We start from the raw sequence: 20,189 nt of genomic DNA, 5'->3' as shown, positions 1-20,189 counted from the left end.
TGATAGACTCTAAAATCTAGCTGGCATTGCCCCCTCTGATGTGTGATGGGAAGTTGCTGCCAAGTACGAGAGAAATAAAGTTGAACACTGTGAAAGCCACCCACTGCATGGCTACCAGCCTCCTCCCAGTAGACTTAAATCAAGGAAAAGTTTCATGAGAACCACCACTCCTCTAAATGTTCCTCCAGCAACAACAAGAATATCCCCATGGGCAGCAAAATCACTTTCAATGATTTTTCCCTTCTTTAATGGCACTGTCGAACATTTGTCCAAACCAAACTCCATGCTGATATCAGTGCTAAAAATTCGGACAGTTTTGGTCAGAGACTGGATTTCAGTTTCCGTTTTCCCATACAGCTTCAGGTCATCCATGTACATCAGATGTGAAATTTTGTGAGAATTCCAACTGGATGGCCCCCCATGAGGGTCTTCCTCCAGGGACAAACCAAGAATAGGCAACTCGGAAGTCCCTGAACTCACTCAGAAGTGGAGTTGGCAGATCAAAAGACAATCTGGCAAAATGGTACTACTTAGAAGAATCCTCCGTCTTGTGCAACTGTGGAGCAAAATAAACATCTTTGCATCTGTATGCCCTGCCTCATGCACAGAGGAAGAAGTGTTTCAAGCTACAGATAATGCAGTCTCTGTTGCCCGTTTATTTAGCTGCTTGTCATCCCTTTATTTTATTAGTTTTAAACCTATCTATTTATGCAATGCTTTTGACATAAAATAAATAAATTTACACCCTCTATTAAAACAACAATAACAAATCCACTTGCTTCTCGGATTTGTAGCCACCAAAGCAACACTGTCTCCTCTTCACCCTTCCAGCAAGAGAACATGTGCCATTCCTCTCCTCAGCTGACCTGGAAATAGTTAACAGGTTCCCAGAGGTTATGGGTCAAAACTTTGCCATTTTCTGGGTCATCAGACTCCCCGAGTCTGACAGCCAATTAGCCACCTGGTCTCCTGGCTGCCTCACCCAAGTGTAGGCTTCCCTTCATTGGGAAGGATGGGTTGTGATCTCTCTTACAGTATTATTATTATTATTGTTATTATTATTATTATTATTATTATTATTATTATTATTATTATTATTATTTTATTATAACACAGCAAACAAGATAGATATGCTGGATTTCATTTCACAAAATCAGAAGTCGAACACTTCCCAAGTGTCTAGGACTGTGTGATGTATTTTCGGATGATGCGTGCAGATCCCAGTAGGGTGGCCTTTTGCAGTTGGCAGATCGTGATTTTGTCAATGTCTATTGTTTCCAAATGCCGGCTGAGATCTTTTGGAACGGCACCCAGTGTGCCCATCACCACCGGGACCACCTGCACTGGTTTCTGCCAGAGTCTTATAAGTTCCATCTTGAGGTCCTGATAGTGGCTGAGTTTTTCCTGTTGTTTTTCGTCACCTGGGATGGCGACATCAATGATCCAAACCTTTTTCTTTTCCACAACTGTGATGTCTGGTGTGTTGTGTTCCAGAACTTTGTTAGTCTGGATTCGGAAGTCCCACAGTATCTTTGCGTGTTCATTTTCCAAGACTTTTGCAGGTTTGTGATCCCACCAGTTCTTTGCTGCTGGGAGGTGGTACTTGAGGCATAAGTTCTAATGAATCATTTGGGCCAAGTAGTTGTGCCTCTGTTTGTAGTCTGTCTGTGCAATTTTCTTACAGCAGCTGAGGAGATGATCAATGGTTTCGTCGGTTTCCTTGCACAGTCTGCATTTTGGGTCAACAGCTGATTTTTCGATCTTGGCCTGAATTGCCTTTGTCCTGATGTCTTGCTCCTGGGCTGCAAGGATCAGGCCTTCTGTCTCCTTCTTCAGGGTCCCATTCGTGAGCCAGAGCCAGGTCTTCTCCTTATCAGCTTTTCCTTCAATTTTGTCAAGGAACTTTCCATGCAATGTTTTGTTGTGCCAGCTGTCAGCTCTAGTTTGTAGTGTGGTTTTCTTGTACTGGTTTTTTTGTCTGCTGTTCTTTGAGGAGTTTCAGATTTTTGACTTCAATCAAAGCAGGTTCTTCACTTTGCTTTACATATTCTGCCAGGGCATGTTCTTCTTCTTTGACTGCTTGTTTGACTTGTAAGAGTCCTCTGCCCCCTGATCTTCTAGGCAGATATAGCCGGTCAACATCACTGTGAGGGTGCAGTGAATGATGAATGGTCATGAGTTTTCTTGTTTTTCTGTCCAAATTGTCCAGTTCCATCTGTGTCCAGTTTATGATGCCAGCAGTATATCTTATGACAGGTATGGCCCAGGTGTTTATGGCCTTGATGGTGTTGCCTCCATTGAGCTTGCTTTTGAGAATTTTTCTGATCCTTTGTGTGTATTGTTTACTGACCACAGTCTTCACATGTTCATGCTTGATGTTGTCCAGCTGTAATATGCCCAGATATTTATAGGCCTCTGGCTGGTGACACTTTATTGTTTGGCCATTAGGCATATTTATGCCCTCACTTTCAATGATTTTCCCTTCTTCAATACCACTGTCGAACATTTGTCCAAGCCAAACTCCATGCTGATATCAGTGCTAAAAATTCGGACAGTGTTAGTCAGAGACTGGATTTCAGTTTCTGTTTTCCCATACAGCTTCAGGTCATCCATGTACATCAGATGCGAAATTTTATGAGATTTCTTAATTGTTTGGTAGCCGAGATTTGTAAGATTTTTGTAAGATTGTTGACAGAGGGATTATTATTATTATTATTATTATTATTATTATTATTATTATTATTATTATTAGAAACACAACAAGATGAGTCCACAGCAGACACTCTGCTGGCTGTTGTACTGGACCACACACCAGACACTTCCCAAGTGTCTAGGGCTGTGTGATGTATCGACAAATAATGCGTGCAGATTATTATTAGGATACTATAGTTTTGGAAACTGCCTCTAAAATTGAGCTTTTTGAGATTGGTATATGAAGCTAGTTCAGCCTTCTCTTTCTCGATTACAGTCATGACCAAAAAACAATGCAACGTGAATCGTTCAGAAGTAACAGAGAAGCATCTAGAAAAGGAACGTTGCTCCTGCATAGCAAGTGAATTCTGAAAGGTAAGTTGCTTTTGATTCTACTTAGATATGGGAAGGAGATATTTCATTCGAAGGAATTACATTTATAGAAGGAACTAGCTGTGCCCGGCCACGCATTGCTGTGGCGAAGTATGGTGGTATGGGAAATAAAAGTATTAAGGAATTGGTGGTAGTTAAGGTAAAGGGTAAAGGTTTTACCTTACATTAAGTCCATTATAAATGGGTTATATAGCTGTGTGGAAGGGCTTTGAGTCTACACTGCCATATAATCCAGTTAAAATCAGCTAATCTGTATTTTATAGGCAGTGTGGAAGAGGCCTAAGTGAGGCCTAACTCTGCCTGTCCCCTGGGCTGAGTGGGTTGCTAGGAGACCAAGTGGGCGGAGCTTAGTCTTCTAACTGGCAGCAATTGGATAAAAACAATTATTCCTCTCCCTCTAATTAGGACTTTATTTTTCTTTTCTTTTTGTTGTATGAACGTAGAGGCCTGGATGAGGGGTTGTGCTGCCAAGTTTAGTGTTTCTGGGATGTGTAGTTGTGTTGTTTTGTCCTAGGCCGAAATTTCATTACCCTTTATATATATAGACTAGCTGTGCCCGGCCACGCGTTGCTGTGGCTTAGTCTGGTGGTGTTGGTCAGTCTACATTAGGTTGTATTTATGCTGTGACCTCCACCTTCTTTATACTCACATTAGTAGTAGTATTTGAAGTCTGTTACCTTCTTCAATTTTTGTGTTGATTGATAATTGGTTGAGATCCCTGTTGTCTTTGGTTTGTTGTTAGTTGTAATGTCTGATTCTGCTGAGTGCAGTTTATATTTTTATTGTGGTACAATAGTCCTTTTTTTGTTTTGCCTGTGTAGGTGTTTATTATTATTGTTGTTGTGGTGGTCATGAAGGTTGGATAAGTTAGATGCTACTGTATTGTTTTTTGGAGGCCCAGTGTAGCACTGACTGGCCTCTCAGCCTCAGTGCCTGGCTGTTTCTTGCCTGTGATGGTGTTGATTCTTATTGTTGTTGTTGTTGTCATTGTTATTATTGTAATTGTTTTTTTGGAGGCCAAGTGTGAATGTAGTAATTGGGGAGGTGGATGAGTTGTGTTGTCAAATATTGTATTTGTTATAGTCACAATGCGTTGTTGTGAGTTTTGTGGGTCCGGATTGTGGTTTTGTGGTGTAGTTGTGTTGTTACAACCGGGAGAAAAGGCTTTTGTGTTGTATTGTCAAGTTTTGTATTTCTGGGGCGTTTAGTTGTGTTGTTATAGTCACGATGCACTGTTGTGAGTTTTGTGGGTCCGGATTGTGGTTTTGTGGTGTGGTTGTATTGTTACAATCGGGAGGGAATGCTTTTATGTTGTGTTGCCAAGTTTCATATTTCTGGGGCATTTAGTTGTGTTGCTATAGTCATGATGCGTTGTTGTGAGTTTTGTGGGTCCGGATTGTGGTTTTGTGTTGTGGTTGTGTTGTTACAACTGGGAGGCAAGGGTTTTGCATTGTTTTGCCAAGTTTTGTGTTTCTGGGGCGTTTAGTTGTGTTGTTATAGTCATGATGCGTTGTTGTGAGTTTTGTGGGTCCAGATTGTGGTTTTGTGTTGTGGTTGTGTTCTTACAACTGGGAGGCAAGGCTTTTGTGTTGTGTTGTCAAGTTTTGTATTTCTGGGATGTTTAGTTGTGTGCCAAATTTCGTATTTCTGGGATGTTTAGTTTTGTTGTTATAGTCACTGCGCAAACAACTTTATCATTTTATATATATAGATTGCATGTTGCTTCCAAGCCTTCTTTAAGCCAGACAGGTTTCCTTTGCAACAGGATGGGGAGACAATAGGGGAACGTAAGGGTGAGAAAGAGAGAGGGAGAGAGGTCTTCTCTTTGAAAAGGTGGTGGAGGATCATTCAGTCTCCAAGGTGCCCGAGTGAAAGGGTCCCCTCGGCCTCCATATGGGACAATGTGGCGTTTGTATGGAGGCGCATGAGGCCGACATCTGGAGCAACAGGAAGCGGCAACAAGGGTCGCCACAGCAACGGTGCCTCCGTGTCTTTGGTCCCCCACCGGGCCGAGCATGGGAGCCAAAGAATCAGCACTCCCGGGCCTATTGTCGCAGCGAGACTGATTGATGGCTCAACTTCCAAGTGGAGGGATATAATATGATAGATTTTAAGAAAAGTTTCCACGCCTTCCCTACTCCACCTCACTCACCCCCCGCCGGAAAAATGACAATACTGCTTAGCTCTGGCTGATGCTTTGATGGTTCTCTGTGCCTCCTGCCATTCCTTCCTCTGTCTTGACACCCCCCTCCAAGGGCTGAGTCATTGAGTTGATATATCTTTCAAGCTCCCTTCTGGGAAAAAGTTGGCCTAGCAACTATTCGACCCGCTTGGCCCCAACTCTGAGATTATTGCCAATAAACTAAGCCCAGGTCAAGCCAGGACCTTCTCTAGCCTGCACATCCCAGACTTGTGTTTTTCCGAACGTATGATCCCAGTCATCATCCCTTTTTTCAGGATTATTGCTTCTATAGCCCAGTGTTGACGTGTGCTTTCAAATCATTTGCAATTTATCTATTATTATTATTATTATTGACACAACGACATTGCATGACACAGCAAACAAGATAGATATGCTGGATTTCGTTTCACAAAATCACAAGTCGAACACTTCCCAAGTGTCTAGGACTGTGTGATGTATTTTCGGATGATGCGTGCAGATCTCAGTAGGGTGGCCTTTTACAGTTGGCAGATCGTAATCTTGTCAATGTCTATTGTTTCCAAATGCCGGCTGAGATCTTTTGGCACGGCACCCAGTGTGCCCATCAACACCGGGACCACCTGCACTGGTTTCTGCCAGTTATTATTATTTATTATTATATAATTATTATTACATGCATTTATACCCCGCCCTTCTCCCCGAGGGGACTCAGAGCGGCTCTATAATGGAGTTTTCTCAGCAAGATTTGCCTTTGCTTTCCAGTTTGCCTTTGCGGTCCAGTTATATGGACAGCCAAAAAAGACCTCGCTGAGCTTGTTGTTGTTGTGCATCTTCCAGTTGTTTCTAACTTTTGTCAACTCTAAGACAAATATGTCAGGGTTTTCTGTGGCTGAGAGTGTGAGAACCTGCCCAGGTTTGCCTAATGGGTTTCTATGACCAAGTCGGCATTCAGTCCTCGGTCTCCAGAGTTGTAATCCAAGGTAGAGGTTTCCCCTTGACATGAAGTCTAGTCGTATCTGACTCTAGGAGTAGTGCTCATCTCCATTTCTAAGCTGAAGAGCTGACATTGTCCTTAGACACCTCCAAATTCATGTGACTGGCATGACTGCATAGAGCACTGTTACCTTCCCGCTGAAGCAGTACCTATTGATCTACTGACACTGTGGGGGTTGGTGCTCATCTCCATTTCTAAGCCGAAGAGCCAGCATTGTCCGTAGACGCCTCCTAGGTCATGTGACCGGCATGACTGCATAGAGTGCTGTTACGTTCCCACCGAAGCAGTACCTATTGATCTACTCACACTCTGGGGGTTGGTGCTCATCTCCATTTCTAAGCCAAAGAGCCGGCGTTGTCCGTAGATGCCTCCTAGGTCATGTGACCGGCATGACTGCATAAATCACTGTTACCTTGCTGCTGAAACAGTACTTATTGATTTACTCACACACTGGGGGTTGGTACTCATCTCAATTTCTAAGCCAAAGAGCCGGCATTGTCCGTAGATGCCTCCAAGTTCATGTGGCCATCATGACTGCATAGAGCACTGTTACCTTCCCACCGAAGCAGTACCTATTGATCTACTCACACTCTGGGGGTTGGTTCTCATCTCCATTTCTAAGCCGAAGAGCCGGCATTGTCCATAGATGCATAGAGCACTGTTACTTTCCCGCCGGAGCAGTATCTATTGATCTACTCACATTTGCATATTTTCGAACTGCTAGATTGGCAGAAGCTGGGCTAATAGTGGAAGCTCATCCCATCCCACAGATTCAAACCACTGACCTTCCAGTCAGCAAGTTCTGCAGCTTAGCGGTTTAACCCGCTGCGTCACTGCAGCCCCTTCCACTATGTTATACTTATTCTTAAATATGGATGTCCTCCATTAGTTTGTCATACAGCAATAGCCTAATAATGCTCCCAGAATCCCCTGGGCTGCTTAGGCCTCTGAAATCTGGTGTTTGGTTTAATTCTGTGTGTATGGCTCTTCTTTTGATATGAGATGGATCAGGAGGGGTAGAGCGTATCTAACTGGCATAGCATTTGCTCTTTAGGATCAAGTTCTAGGTTCAGACTCCATTATCTCCAATTAAAAGGATGACGTAGAACAAGGGATGAGAAATTAGGCTTTTTCCAGTACAGAAGTTGCTTCTTTTGGTTTGTCAAGAGGCGTTGAGTGTCATGGGGATGGCAAATTAAACCAAATTGCTATATTTGGGAGTGTCTTTGGGTTGATTTGCTTCTATTCACCCTTGAGGTGATGAGAAGCACCTCTCTAAGGAGCTTAAAGAGTCACTGCCAGAGTCAGCAACAATCCAGGATTACATGGAAGCAAGGCAGAAACTGAATGACAGTAGAGTCTCACTTATCCAAGACTCGCTTATCCAAGTTTCTGGATTATCCAATGCATTTTTGTAGTCAATGTTTTCAATATATCATGATATTTTGGTGCTAAATTCGTAAATACAGTAATTACAACATAACATTACTGCGTATTGAACTGCTTTTTCTGTCAACATGATGTTTTGGTGCTTAATTTGTAAAATCATAACCTAATTTGATGTTTAATAGGCTTTTCCTTAATCCCTCCTTATTATCCAAGATATTCGCTTATCCAACTGTATTTTTTATTTTTATATATTTTTCTCTTTTTTCTCTTTTTCTCCCTCCCCGTCCCCCATCCTTCTTTCTCTCTCCTCGCTACTTCCTACTATCTCTTAAGTTATTATTTGTTCTCCCACTTTCAATGTACTATATTCACATGAAATAAATAAAAACTATTGCAAAAAAAAAAAGATATTCGCTCATCCAAGGTTCTGCTGGCCCGTTTTGCTTGGATACGTGAGACTCTACTGTATGGTAAAAATTGTGTTCACAGAACTGGCCATATTGTTTGCAGGTACAGTAGAGTCTCACTTATCCAACACTCACTTATCCAATGTTCTGGATTATCCAATGCATTTTTGTAGTCAATGTTTTCAATACATCGTGATATTTTGGCGCTAAATTCGTGAATACAGTAATTACTACATAGCACTACTGTGTATTGAACTACTTTTTCTGTCAAATTTGTTGTATAACATGATGTTTTGGTGCTTAATTTGTAAAATCATAACCTCATTTGATGTTTAATAGGTTTCTCCTTAATCTCTCCTTATTATCCAACATATTCACTTATCCAACGTTCTGCCGGCCCGTTTATGTTGGATAAGTGAAACTCTACTGTACTTAGGAACAGTAGAATACAGCCTTTCCAAGCTCAATAGAAATTGGATTGTGTTATGAGTTTTCCGGGCTGTATGTCCATGTTCTAGAAGCATTCTCTCCTGACGTTTCGCCCACATCTATGGCAGGCATCCTCAGAGGTTGTGAAGTCCTCACAACCTCTGAGGATGCCTGCCATAGATGCGGGTGAAACATCAGGAGAGAATGCTTCTGGAACATGGCCATAGAGCCCGAAAAACTCACAGCAACCCATATTGGACATACAGTAGAGTCTCACTTATCCAAGCCTTTCTTATCCAAGTTTCTGGATTATCCAAGCCATTTTTGTAGTCAATGTTTTCAATATACAGTAGAGTCTCACTTATCCAACACTCGCTTATCCAATGTTCTGGATTATCCAACGCATTTTTGTAGTCAATTTTTTCAATATATCGTGATGTTTTGGTGCTAAATTCGTAAATACAGTAATTACAACATAACCTTACTGCGTATTGAACTACTTTTTCTGTCAAATTTGTTGTATAACATGATGTTTTGGTGCTTCTTTTGGAAAATCATAACCTCATTTGATGTTTAATAGGCTTTTCCTTAATCTCTCCTTATTATCCAACATATTCACTTATCCAACGTTCTGCCGGCCCATTTACCTTGGATAAGTGAGACTCTACTGTATTGTGATATTTTGGTGTTAAATTCATAAATACAGTAATTACAACATAACATTACTGCGTATTAAACTACAGTAGAGTTTCTGGAACATGGCCATGCAGTCCGGAAAACTCACAGCAACCAGGTTATTCTGGCCATGAAAACGTTCGACAACACATCATTAGAAATTAATACTAACTGCTGCCCTGTTCTCTCAGCACAAATACTTGCGATCAAATGGCTCACTTATGGTCTGAAAAACTGTACAACTAAAAGCAATGAAAGGGGATCAAAATGTTCAAGTGGGTTTTCTAGAGACAGAAAGCATTAGGGAGCATTTTAGAGAGATAAAGACAATGGCCAGCTAAGAGTGTTGGAAAGGGTGCTTAAAGCATCATAAGGGTGAGCAAATCCTGATGAAGGACCTGCTCTTGAGCTGGGACAGAGTAAGAATTTTCCCCTCTTTCCCCTATTGCACTAGGTTAGGTTTCCAAGTTATACACTACTGCCCTCTACTGATAGAAAGGAATGTGTTGTCGAAGGCTTTTCATGGGTTGATCACAGGGTTGTTGTATGTTTTCCGGGCTGTATGGCCATGTTCCAGAAGTATTCTCTCCTGAGGTTTTGCCCACATCTATGGCAGGCATCCTGCCATAATTTAATTTAATATAATTAATTTAGGTTAATTTAGTAGATGCAGTGGGAAATCTCACAAGTGACCCTCTATTAAGGCATGAAATATAATAATTTCCAAAGGGTATGTGTGTGCGGAAATCTCATTTGAAGAGGCAGTGTCTTCCTTCCTTTCTTTTTGCAGCTATATTCATATTTTTTTAACTTTCTTTCTTTTTCTGTCTTTCTTTTCATCAATATTCCCCAGTCTTTTTTAATATCTACTAGCTTGGATATCTGGCGTTGCTCGGGTTATTTGAAAAAGTCAATTTTAATGGTCTAAAATGCATAAGGTTGTGGATTAACTACAACTGACATCATGCCAGGTTAACCCCAAGAAACTCCATCAGTCTTTAAAGTTTTTTATGTTGGGCAAGTTTGCTCTAGATGCATCATTGGTGAGGTTCAGTGTGCTCTCTGGCTGTAGGGTGAACCACAACTCCCACTATGGTGAGTCAGTCCCCTCAAATCCCTCCAGTGGGTTGACTTACTCACGGGGGTTCTGTGTGCCAAGTTTGGTCTAGGTCCATCATTGTGGAGGTCACAGTTTCCCTGGTTGTAGGTGAACTACAACTCCCGGAAAGGAAGGTCAGTTCTCCCCAAAATCCTCCAGTAATCACATTTCGGCATACCATGTATGCGTGTCAAATTTGGTCCAGATCCATCGGTGTTTGGATTCACAATGCTCTCTGGATGTAGGTGAACTACAGCTCCCCCAAATCAAGGTGAATTTTCCTCAAAAACCTCCAGTATTTTTTGCTGGTCATGGGAGCTCTGTGTGCCAGGTTTGGTCCAATTCCATCTTGGTTGGAGTTCAGAGTGCTCATTGATTGCAGTTGAACTATAAATCCCTGCACATACAATTCCAAAATATCCAGGCTAATTCCCCTCAAAACCCACCAGGATTCAAATTTGGGCATATTGGGTATTCATGCCAAGTTTGGGCCATGTTTGGAACTCCCTCCCCAGTGACATTCAGCAGGCCCCATCCCTTTTGGGGTTCAGAAAAAAACTGAAGACCTGGCTATGTACGCAGGCATTTGAAGAATAAGCATGTGTTGGCTTCGACGCGGTCTGAATTACGGCTCTTGTATAAGGTCTGGTGGATGAATGGCATGGGCACTTTGCATTGTTTTAAACTTTGTATATTGTATTTTATGACTATTTTATGACTGTTTTAACTGTTTTAATCGTTTTAGTTTATTGTATATCAGTGTAACGGCATCAATTGCCACTTGTAAGCCGCCCTGAGTCCCCTCGGGTGAGAAGGGCGGGGTATAAATAATTGAAATAAATAAATAATAAATGTCCATCATTGTTTGGGTTCATAATGAGCTTTGGATGTAGGTGAACTATAACTCCTATAAATCCCTCCAAAGATCTCCAATATTTTTTCTTGGTCATGGGGGTTCTGTGTGCCAAGTTAGTTCCACATCAATCGTTGGTGGATTTCAGAGTGCTCTTAGATTGCAGGTGAACTATACATCCCAGTACCTACAACTCCTGGAAATCATGGTGAATTCTCCCCAAACCTCTAGTGTGTTCAGTTGCTGATCAATTCTTCTGTTTGCTGTGTGCCATAGAAAAGAATAGGAAAGGGTTATGGGAGAGGCAGTGGGCGGGGTCATGCAAATTCCACACCAATTGAGAGAGTCAGAAACACTGGGATGTTGCATACTCATACTCTGTGGTGGGATGTCTGCGGTGGAGGAAAACAGAAAATCTAGGATGAAATTATCCCTGTATGAAAGCTTTCATGTGGGTGGTGGGCAGTATGGTGCTCGCTATAACCTGCAATGTCATTGGAAGGAGGGACGTTGATGTCTCCTGAACTGTGGGAGCGATAGCTGTTTGTGGAAATAGCAGCCTGTCTGTGTATGTGGACACCCCAGCCATACATATTTTCACTTTTGTTATGTGTATAGATCAGTTACCTGTCCTGCTTGTTTCTAGGTATGAGTTGAGTTTTTTGGATTCTCTTTGCTGGGAGAGAAGGTCGAATAGAGATTTATCTGGCCTGCCTCCCTTCACGCTGTTGCAAAAGTAACTTCTGCTGCAACGTGCTGCTTTAGAGAGTCCCCTTAGTGGCCACTCCATAATATATAACCTTTCCCTTTCTGCTAAGTAGTTGAAAGAAATGAACTGCTGAGCCCTGTGCTTTGGAGGCAGACGTGCGGATTCATTAGTCTAATTGCAGAGTCAAATGAGGATTGATTTACAAAGACTTAGGTACCTATTTTTTTCCAGATATGTACGCATGCTTTATTTATCTTTTGCTGAGCGTCTTTGAAGGTACAGTTTTTCCAGACCACTGAGCCAAATGCTCTCACTCTCCGCGTGAAGGATAACTTCTTGATTTTCTTGGCCATGCAGAAATTAGCGCAGCTTGCTTTAAAGGCCAGTTTCATCAGAGTTCACTTCTATGGTTCTCTTTCCCTCATGCTGCCATAATTTCAATGTATTCGGTACTACTTATCCCCCACTGCCTCTTAGACTAGCCTCTTAGACTCTTTAAAGATTTCAGCAGGGATCCCATCAGGTCCGCTGGCTTGGTACGAGGGTTATCCACAAAGTAGGTTACGTTTTGGAATTAAAAATGAACAGAAAATGAAATAAAATAAAAATGAAGTGGCAGAATTTGGTGGGGAAGGAGTTGCAAAGCTCCTTCATCGCTATAAGTGCCTAGATTTGAATGGCAGCTATGTCGAGAAGTGGTATTTGGGTGTGGCTTTCAACTGCATATGGTAAATGTTTTCTCCTATACTTTTTGAGGGTGTAAGTGGCAGAGTTTTGTGGGGAAGGAGTTGCCAAGCTCATTCCTCGCTATGATAAGTGCCTAGATTTGAATGGCGAGTATGTTGAGAAGTGGTATTTGGGTGTGGCTTCCAACTGCATATGGTAAATGTTTTCTCCTATACTTTTTGAGGGTGTGAGCGGCAGAGTTTTGTGGGGAAGGAGTTGCCAAGCTCATTCCTCGCTATGATAAGTGCCTAGATTTGAATGGCGAGTATGTTGAGAAGTGGTATTTGGGTGTGGCTTTCAACTGCATATGGTAAATGTTTTATCCTATACTTTTTTCATTTTTAATTCCAAAATGCAACCTATTTATTTATTTATTTATTTACAGCATTTATATTCCGCCCTTCTTTCTCACCCCGAAGGGGACTCAGGGCGGATCACATTGTACACATAAAGGCAAACATTCAATGCCATAACATAGAACAGAGACAGAGACAAGACGCAGGCACGGGCTGGCCTCGAACTCATGACCTCTTGGTCAGAGTGATTTGTTGCAGCTGGCTTGCTATCCAGCCTGCGCCACAGCCCGGCATAACTGTTTCGCCCTGATTTCGTTTAAAAAAAAACCAAAATCCCAGCTATTTAAAACTGATCTGAGAGGGGAAGAAAGTTAGAAAAATTATGCTCAATTTCTTTTTTAAAACATTCCCATTCCTTACAATTTTTTTTGAAATATAACTTCACAACATTCTCGATATGCCCTCTTACAATAATTTATTGCAAGTGGCTAATACTATAGATGGATTTCATGACTTCAAAGATATGGATTCAACATAAAAATCTGCAAATCTGGCAGTCTACAGTCAGATTTTCCATTTCAATACAGTAGGTAGCATTAACTGATTTTGAAAGTGTATAGTAACTCCCATTAATAACTTGACTGAAGTTGGTAGACTACTTTGTGGATAGCCCTCGTATTTTTTGGTTGGCTGGAGGACCAGTTCACTTTTCAACTCCCAAGATCTTTCAAATTTTCAAACGGTAAGAATGAGCTATCTACAGAGAAGCTCTCCATCTATATTGTTGCTTCCCAAGTGGAATGTCATGAGCCCAGGAGAACAAAAGCCCTTCCAGGTACCATTCGCTACCTGGGCGAATAGAATCAGCTTATGCTCTGAATGTGAAGGTTGTCCCCTGCAGTTTACTCAAACACCACATGAGGGGGATCCAAACAGAAGATCCTGACATATTCACACCTGTTGCAGAAATAAGAGGATAGATTTATTTATTTCGTGTCAAAAGCATTGCATAATAAATAAGTTTACAGTGTTGTCGAAGGCTTTCATGGCCAGGATCACAGGGTTCTTGTATGTTTTCCGGGCTGTATATCCATGTTCCAGAAGTATTCTCTCCTGACGTTTCACCCACATCTGTGGCAGGCATCCTCAGAGGTTATTTATTTATTTATTTACAGTATTTGTATTCCGCCCTTCTCGCCCCGAAGAGGACTCAGGGCGGATCACATTATATACATATAGGGCAAACATTCAATGCCCATAAACACATCGAACCAAGACAGAGACGACAGACGCAGAGGCAATTTAACTTCCTTCTGAGGGGATGTTCGATTCTGGCCACACGGGGGAGCAGCTGCTTCATCATCCACTCTGATGGCACTTCCTCACTTCCTCATTCCAACGTCGTAAATTAGTTAAACTTGCCTCCCCACTTTTATAAGTGGTACCTTATTTCCTACTCGATAGATGCAACTATCTTTCGGGTTGCTAGGTCAGCAACGAGCAATTGACAGGTGCTCACCCTGCCATGGGCTGGCCTCGAACTCATGACCTCATGGTCAGAGTGATTTATTGCAGCAGCTGTTTACCAGCCTGCGCCACAGCCTGGCCCCAGTTACTTCACAATCTCTGAGGATGCCTGCCATAGATGTGGGCGAAACATCAGGAGAGAATACTTCTGGAACATGGCCATACAGCCCAGAAAACATACAACAACCCAATAAGTTTAAAATTGATAATAAAGGGATCACAGGCAGCTAAATAGTTTTTGATCAAAAACGGGCAACAGTGACTGCATTGTCTGTAGCTTTAGACAGTCCTTGGTGGGCATGACATGGTGGGCAAGCATACTGATGCGAAGTCGCATAAGGTGGAAGTTTCTTCTAGGTAGTGTCATTGTTTTTTGATCTGCCAACTCAGACATGAAACAACAGATAGTGCTTGCAATGCAGTTGCATGCACAAAGGGTTTGATGTTTATGTCTGAATTGCCACATCTGGAATTGTGTCAAGGCCAGGGAAGCAGAGCTGTACATACAGTACAACCATCATGTGTGGATGTGCATTCAGAACTTGGAGATGTTCTTTTTCAATACCAAAAAAGAACAACTCCAAGTTTTGCAACCCATTCTCAGTAGCACCATTGACAGGGATGATGGGTGTTGCAGGGCTGGTATGAGGAAACCTGCTTTATAACCTTTCTGTGATTTCTGCCACAAAAGCACCCTAACCAGAGCCCCATCTCCTCGATTGCCCTGTCTGCAGAAATCTTTGCTTCCTCAGCCTCTTCTTTCTCAGATGGTCAATATCTCTGCCAGCATAATTAATACTAAAGCACCGCTTCCTGGAATTACGACAAGGGCTTTTTGGCTCCCCGTGGCTAAACGTTCCTTGCAATTTCATTTTGTCCACATCTTAATGTGCCAGACAGCCCCGAGCCAGCCCATCACTTAAGCAAAATTAATTTTCTCTTGTGTCAGCTTTGCTCACATTGTGATTTTAATTCCTAGTGTCTTGGTTCTGTCTCTCTACCTTATGTGCTTCTCCTCACTCTTTCACTGCTTCCCATCATTCTACCCTTTCTAGGTTCTTTTTTCTCGGGATGAGAGGAATGAAGTACCTATGCATCTGTGTCTGAATTTTTAAAAGTGATTTCAGTACAGAGTGACATAGACAGATAATTTATCTAGGAATTGGGGTCCCATTCTTTTTGGGCTGTTTTATGCAATAATTAAATATTTTCTTCCAAGGATCCATATAGAGTTGAAAGAGTTAGACGCACAGTCAGAGCTTCCCAATTCCTTCTTTGCCATAGATCTGTTTAACACAGTTGTAAAGAGCTGGAAAATTACTTTTTACAATTAATTAATTGAAATTATAACTTTGACGTCCCGGGAACCATAAACTCTGACTTGCATGTCAGTATGTTTTAGTTCAGATGTATGGGACTAAATCTTTCTTTTACTTCATTTACAAATTAGACTATACACTTTTGGTAATGTTATCTGACTTTTTGATGGTTTATGCTTTCAGTCACTTTGAGTCTCCTTTATGGAGAGAAAAAGTGGGGTATAAATAATAATAATAATAATAATAATAATAATAACAACAACAACAACAACAACAACAATTAAGGCCAAGATCGAAAAATCAGCTGATGACCCAAAATGCAGACTGTGCAAGGAAACCGACAAAACCATTGATCATCTCCTCAGCTGCTGTAAGAAAATCGCACAGACAGACTACAAACAGAGGCACAACTATGTGGCCCAAAATGATCCATTGGAACTTATGCCTCAAGTACCACCTCCCAGCAGCAAAGAACTGGTGGGATCACAAACCTGCAAAGATAATGGAAAAATGAACACGCAAAGATACTGTGGGACTTCCGAATCCAGACTGACAAAGTTCTGGAACACAACACACCAGACATCACAGTTGTGGAAAAGAAAAGGGTTTGGATCATTGATGTTGCTATCCCAGGTGACAATCGCATTGACGAAAAACAACAGGAAAAACTCAGCCGCTATCAGGACCTCAAGATTGAACTTCAAAGACTCTGGCAGAAACCAGTGCAGGTGGTCCCGGTGGTGATGGGCACACTGGGTGCTGTGCCAAAAGATCTCAGCTGGCATTTGGAAACAATAGACATTGACAAAATCACGATCTGCCAACTGCAAAAGGCCACCCTGCTGGGATCTGCGCGCATCATCCGAAAATACATCACACAGTCCTAGACACTTGGGAAGTGTCCGACTTGTGATTTTGTGATATGAAATCCAGCATATCTATCTTGTTTGCTGTGTCATAATAAAGTAATAATTTTATTATTATTATTATTTATCATGTCAGAAACAAATTGAGAATACAGTTTAAATGTATAGAAAAACGACAAAGTTAAAAACTTTGCATTATACGAGATTTTCTTAGACCAGAAGCTGGCCACTTGAAGTGCCTCTGGTATCACTGTAAGAAGGTCCTACGTTGTGCATGTGGCAGGACTCGGGCTGCATTGTAGTAAGTGGTCTGTGGTTTGCTCTTCTCCACACTCGCATGTCGTGGACTCCACTTTGTAGACCCATTTCTGAAGATTGGCTCTGCATCTTGTGTTGCCAGAGTGCAGTCTGTTCAGTGCCTTCCAAGTTGCCTAGTCTTCTGTGTGCCCAGGAGGGAGTTTTTCATGCGGTCTCAGCCATGGATTGAGACCGTGTTTTAGCCTGCCACTTTTGGACTCTTGCTTGTTGAGATGTTCCTGCGAGTATCTCTGTAGATCTTAGGAAGCTCTTTCTTGATTTAAGACATTGGTTTGCTGGCTGATATCCAAACAGAGGATGGACCGGAGATGTCAATACTTTGATTCTTTAATTACAGGCTGTTATTTCCCAATGGATGTCAGGTGGTGCAATACCGACTAAACAGTATAATTTCTCCAGGGGTGTAGGACGTAGTCATCTTTTGACTCATTAAGAGCTGCATCCACTGTTTTAATGTGATGAGATTTATGTGCATGCATATTCAGCAGCAGAATATCAAAGCGCAAGGGTAGATGCCTTCACTGTATCTGGTTGTGATCCCCAGTTGTGCAATTTAGCTTTCGTATGATATTATTTCTGACACCCACTTTTTGCATTTCCCTTCCCCTCCCAGCTTCTCGCCCATAGAGGTTTGGAAACCTAATTCCGATGAAAAGCACACATCTGCATTTTAGATGGATTAGGAATCAGCTGGTGTTCCCTGTAATAGTCAGTAAGAGCACCTAAAGCTTCGGAGAGCTTCTGTTCAACCATTTCAAAGCTCCCTGCTTGAGCGGTGATGGCACGATCGTCAGCATAGATGGAACTCTCTGTGTTTTCTGGCAATGGATTAGGAATCAGCTGGTGTTCCCTGTAATAGTCAGTAAGAGCACCTAAAGCTTCGGAGAGCTTCTGTTCAACCATTTCAAAGCTCCCTGCTTGAGCGGTGATGGCACGATCGTCAGCATAGATGGAACTCTCTATCCCTTCTGGCAATGGCTGGTCATTTGTGTAGATGTTAAACACTGATGAAGCAAGCGCACTTCCCTGAGGCAGACCGTTTGTCTGTTTTCGCCATCTGCTTCTCTCATCCTGGAACTCAACAAAAAAGCTCCTGTTTTGTAGCAGATTTCCTATCAAGTGGGTGAGGTGGTAGTCCTTTGTGATATTATATATTTTTCTCAGGAGAAGGCAATGATTTACAGTATCATATGCTGCTGACAGGTCTATGAAGATAGCTCCTATGATTTGCTGCCGACTTGCATTATGCAACCAAACTACTAACTAAGCAAGAAAAGCAAAAAAATCAACAAAAAAAACTGAGTGCAGTGGGCATGAAGGAAGTCAGTTGAAATTGCTGTGTGATTCCCCAAATGTGCAATTACCGGTTTGGTGCACCCCTCTAGTTCTGTCTCAGTCTCATCACGTTTCCAGGTTCTGCATGAGTTTATAGAGATGCCTTTCTTCGGATGTCGGCTGGAGTCCAAATGGATTGGCTGGTGGACGAACTTGCTTCTCTCCTCCTCTCCACTTTGAAAAATTAAAACAATTTCGCAAATGAAGCACCTCGGCCAACGAGGCCCGTCTGAGAATGCTTAATGCAAGGAGGAGGCAAAAAACCACTCAAGCAATTAATTTAATTGAAAGGCGCCAGAGGGAGGAAGGTGCCAAAAGAAGTGGTTTTTTTTCTTCTCCTCTCTCTTTTTAAAAGGCATTTTCCTCTGACAGCAACTAACTAAAAGGAGATATATATGCGACGTATGGAGCCTTGGCTCCTCATTCCAGCCGCTCTCAGAGAGCAATGCTTTCAGCTTTTGGCTGCCTTCCCAGCAATGGTGATAAAAGCAGACTGTCCCTGCCCTTGCTGGGCATCAGGTACTTTGCAGATGGAGTTCTTCTGTTCCAGATGCCAAGGACAGGCAACAACCCACAAAGCCTTGGGAAGAGAGACGGTGGCCTCAGACGGCAGACGGTTGGTGGCAATTCAGTCAGGGGCATCCCACGATATCCCAACATGGTTGTATATCACAGTTATTTTACACCAGGGGTCCCCAAACTACAGCCCGGGGGCCGGATGCGGCCCTCCAAGGTCATTTACCTGGCCCCCGCCCTCCGTTTTATAATATATTTTTATATCAGTTTTAATAATATTATATATATATATACATATAATATTGATAAAAATATTATAATGTTATACAATATAATACTAATAATCTATATATATAAAAGAGTGATGGAATCCTGGCGACCAACAAAACAACAAAACTAAACACCACACAACCTCGAAAATTGACAGCACAACCCCTCATCCACGCCTCTAGGTTGATACAACAAAAAGAAAAGAAAAGAAAGTCCTAATTAGAGGGAGAGGAAAAATTGTTTTTATCCAATTGCTGCCAGTTAGAAGGCTAAGCTCTGCCCACTTGGTCTCCTAGCAACCCACTCACCCAGGGGACAGGCAAAGTTAGGTCTCACTTAGGCCTCTTCCACACTGCCTATAAAAGAGTGGTGGAATCCTGGCGACCGACAAAACAACAAAACTAAACACCCCACAACCTCGAAAATTGACAGCACAACCCCTCATCCACGCCTCTAGGTTGATACAACAAAAAGAAAAGAAAAATAAAGTCCTAATTAGAGGGAGAGGAAAAAATTGTTTTTATCCAATTGCTGTCAGTTAGAAGGCTAAGCTCTGCCCACTTGGTCTCCTAGCAACCCACTCACCCAGGGGACAGGCAAAGTTAGGTCTCACTTAGGCCTCTTCCACACTGCCTATAAAATACAGACACCACCAGACAATGCCACAGCAACGCATGGCCGGGCACAGCTAGTAATACCATAATACCTGAGTCCCCTTTGGGGTGAGAAGGGCAGGATATAAATGTAATAAATAAATGTAGTAAATGAATAAATAAATAATTTTAGACTTAGGCTCGCCCAAAGTCTGAAATGACTTGAAGGCACAACAACAACAACAATCCTAATTAACTTGACTATCTCATTGGCCAGAAGGAGGCCCACACTTCCCATTGAAATCCTGATAGGTTTATGTTGTTTACAATTGTTTTCATTTTTAAATATTATATTGTTCTTTCATTGTTGTTGTTGTTTTGCACTTCAAATAAGACATGTGCAGTGTGCATAGGAATTTGTTCATTTTTTTCCCCTCCAAATGATAGTTTGGCCCCTCAACAGTCTGAAGGATTGTGAACCGGCCCTCTGCTTTAAAAGTTTGAGGACCAATGTTTTACACAATCATTTGTGCTACAACTCATGAAATCCTTCCTCAAACCATGTGTGTTCTACAAACTCAAAGAGGGCTTTAAGCAAGTCATTCTGGGTCTCGGTTGTTATC

General features: G+C 42.0%; 1 protein-coding gene across 1 annotated transcript in view; it reads left to right on the top strand.

Moving 5' to 3' along the window:
- The first annotated feature begins 3,049 nt into the window (after positions 1-3,049).
- The window catches only part of agrn (agrin), a 471,015-nt gene continuing 453,875 nt past the window's right edge, over positions 3,050-20,189 (top strand). The window contains exon 1 of the mRNA XM_062965817.1: positions 3,050-3,066. The gene's annotated coding sequence lies outside the window, so the exon portion shown is untranslated. The remainder of the gene's footprint in view (positions 3,067-20,189) is intronic.

The sequence above is a fragment of the Anolis carolinensis genome, unplaced genomic scaffold (genome assembly GCF_035594765.1).
Source record: "Anolis carolinensis isolate JA03-04 unplaced genomic scaffold, rAnoCar3.1.pri scaffold_15, whole genome shotgun sequence".
Classification (NCBI taxonomy): Eukaryota; Metazoa; Chordata; class Lepidosauria; order Squamata; family Dactyloidae; genus Anolis; species Anolis carolinensis.
Note: the sequence above shows the minus strand (reverse complement) of the source record. Positions and strands in the feature narration are given on the sequence as shown.